The 2835-nt window shown below is 46.2% G+C and overlaps 1 non-coding gene across 1 annotated transcript; it reads right to left on the bottom strand.

The window, feature by feature from the left end:
* Positions 1-2108: 2108 nt before the first annotated feature.
* Positions 2109-2223, bottom strand: LOC113958016. Its single transcript, XR_003531377.1, has one exon. It is a non-coding gene; the product is annotated as a U5 spliceosomal RNA (small nuclear RNA).
* Positions 2224-2835: the final 612 nt, after the last annotated feature.

Raw genomic sequence — 2835 nt, 5'->3', positions numbered from 1 at the left:
TGCACTGTGCATGAGCAATCAGAGGGGTCTCCTATTAGCACTGACCTTTGGGAAATGAAAGTGAAGAGAGCAGAGAAGAAATAATAAAAAAAAAAACCCACAAGTCCAAGCCAGTGGAATGCCTCTGTCTTTGCCTGCTTTATTCATTGCTGCCTGCTTTCTTATTTACTATTTATTTATTTACGTGGAGGCGAGGTGACCTTCAAAGCTGCTGCTGTCACTTGCAGCTTCTTGGTTGCAAGTTGAATGTTAATTTTGGCTGAGGCACTGAAACTCAATGTCCCAGGTATCCTGTAGTGGAACCTCTGCCCCTTATTTTTTGTAAGTTTTGTCATTTTCTGTTTAAAAGCAGGGGGCTGCTTTGGGCACCAGGCTGGATCTGCAGGCCTAAGTCATAAAAGGAACATGTGAGCCTGATGGTGCAAACTCCCCTCATTTTTGTTCCACTCATATGAGGGATGAGTAGCTATGAGTGTCTGCCATAGAGGGACTGTTTGCAGATCCCACAGCAGATGTGGAAATGTTCTGTCTCTCCAAACTGTGTCTTTGCAGAGAACAATCATCCTCCTCCCATAGATTCAACACCACAGAGTTTATTTTCATTTCTAACAGTCTGTAAAACCAGGCATCTTCCCTCCAGCCTCCTTCACATACCCAGGAAGTCCACACAGGTCTTCAAGGTGAGTTTAGAGTCTCCAGAGCGGCAAATTCACCACAAAAACAGCCACAAAATTGTGGAGAATGATCTAGAGAGTGACTGCACTCACAGTGACATGATGACAGGAGGGACTTCCAGGGCAGGAGCCAAAGGAAAAGATCGGATGTCTGTGGTGTTTGTACCATGGCCAAGATGACAGCAATGATTTGTTGGCAGCCACACACTTCAAGCTAGGACCTTGAGAGCCAAGCATCTCGTGGCAGGGTCTGTGGTGTGCCCTGGACACTTCCCACCTGGGACACTTCCCTCTGGTTCTTCATTAATCCAAATAAATGCAGTGCTCTGCTTAGTGTCCCAATTAGTGCAGCCTGTGCTGAAGAAGGGGCTGACTCTGGGCTGTTCAGGACAAATAATAACATTTCCCTGTGCTGTTACACAGATGCCACTTCACCCAGAGAAGGAGGGTTTTTTCTAGGAGTGAAAACTTATCACCTTGGGTCTCACTTGCACACAGAAAATGTTGCTTCTTTGAAAAGCAGGGGAAATGAAGGCAGGAAATGAGAGCAGGCAAAAGAATAAAGGCAGGAAACCAGTTTCTTAAAGGGGAGGGGGGAGGTGAATGGTGTACAACCTTCTTTTTCTAACCTTAAAAATTAATTATGATGAAAATGGTCCCAAACACTGGAAAATACTTCAAGAAAGGTGCCACTGTAGTGAACACACAACTTAGCTTGGCAAGTCCTACCCATAATTTTGGAGGTATGTCCCTCTAGGAGGAGCTATTTCTTTCCCTTGGCACCAGGGTCTGTTTTAGAGATAAGAACAGAATCATGGAATGATTTGTGTGGGAGGGAACCTTAAAGACCATCCAATTCCAACCAGCTGCCATGGGCAGGGACACCTTCCATGAGACCAGGTTGCTCCAAGCTCCATCCAACCTAGCCTTGGACACTTCCAGAGATCCAGGGGCAGCCACAGCTTCTCTGGGCAACCTGTGCCAGGGCCTCCCCACCCTCAAAAGCAAGAATTCCTTCCAGTGTCTCATCTAAACCTACTCTCTTTCAGTTAAACCCATTCCCCCTTGTCCTGTCCCTCCATCCCTTGTCTCAAGTCCCTCTCCAGCTCTTCTGGAGCCTCTTCAGGCCCTGGAAGGGGCTCTCAGGTCTCCCTGGAGCCTTCTGTTCTCCAGGTGAACCCCCCAGCTCTCCCAGCCTGGCTCCAGAGCAGAGGGGCTCCAGCCCTCACAGCACCTCTGTGGCCTCCTCTGGTCCCACTCCAGCAGCTCCACATCTTTCCTGTGCTGAAGACCCCAGACTTGGATGCAGAAAATTCCAGTGATCCACCTCTCATATATCCTTGCAATCCTTAACAAGAACTTCTGTCCTGTTTATTCCTTAAGTTATTACAGTTGTATCTAAACTTTTTTCTGTTTTTTTCACTACAAAAGGGCAGCTCCACCTTTGTGAAGCCTCAAAAAATTTGTTTCCACTTATGGTTGTTCCTCTCCACGGATATCAGTAGTAAAAGGTAAAAGATTTACACAATATGAAGAAAAACCAGAGTACAGTTTAGAATCATTCCACATACACACCATCCCATGGCTGCCCCTCTAGCACATGCTGACCGTGGAGAAACCCCAAATTCAACCTTTTACCACTCCAGCTGGACTCCTCATCCGAGAAATAACTAAGATCCATGTTCTGACCCCAGTTTTCTCACGAAAAAAATGAAAATTTCTACCAGGATTGCACTTGCCGCCCCGCGGTGCACTCTGGGTATGCAAATTAACATGAATACTAATGAGGCTTAGAAAATGAGCTCTGCAGGAACATCAGGAAAATGTGTTTTTACACATGAATGACACGGGCTGACTCGGCCAAGCTCTGATTTATAACCAACAAACACAGACTCACAGAATGGTTTGGGCTGGAAGAGACCTTAAAGATCACCTCGTTCCAACCCGTGCCATGGGCAGGGAAACCTACCTCTAGACCATGTTGCTCTAAGTTCCATCCAACCTGCCCTTGAACACTTCCAGGGATCTCAATAATTTGAGAGCTTCTGCTGATACAGAGAAAATCTGCAGGAAAAAAAAAAAAAAAAAAAAAAAGACTATTTTTTTGTGTCTGTGCTCACTACAGGACAATGTTTGTGACGGGGCTCCTGGCACATGGAGC

This window comes from Corapipo altera, unplaced genomic scaffold (genome assembly GCF_003945725.1).
Source record: "Corapipo altera isolate COAL_440 unplaced genomic scaffold, ASM394572v1 178, whole genome shotgun sequence".
In the NCBI taxonomy this organism is placed as follows: Eukaryota; Metazoa; Chordata; class Aves; order Passeriformes; family Pipridae; genus Corapipo; species Corapipo altera.
This window is presented reverse-complemented; position numbering and strand designations above follow the sequence as displayed.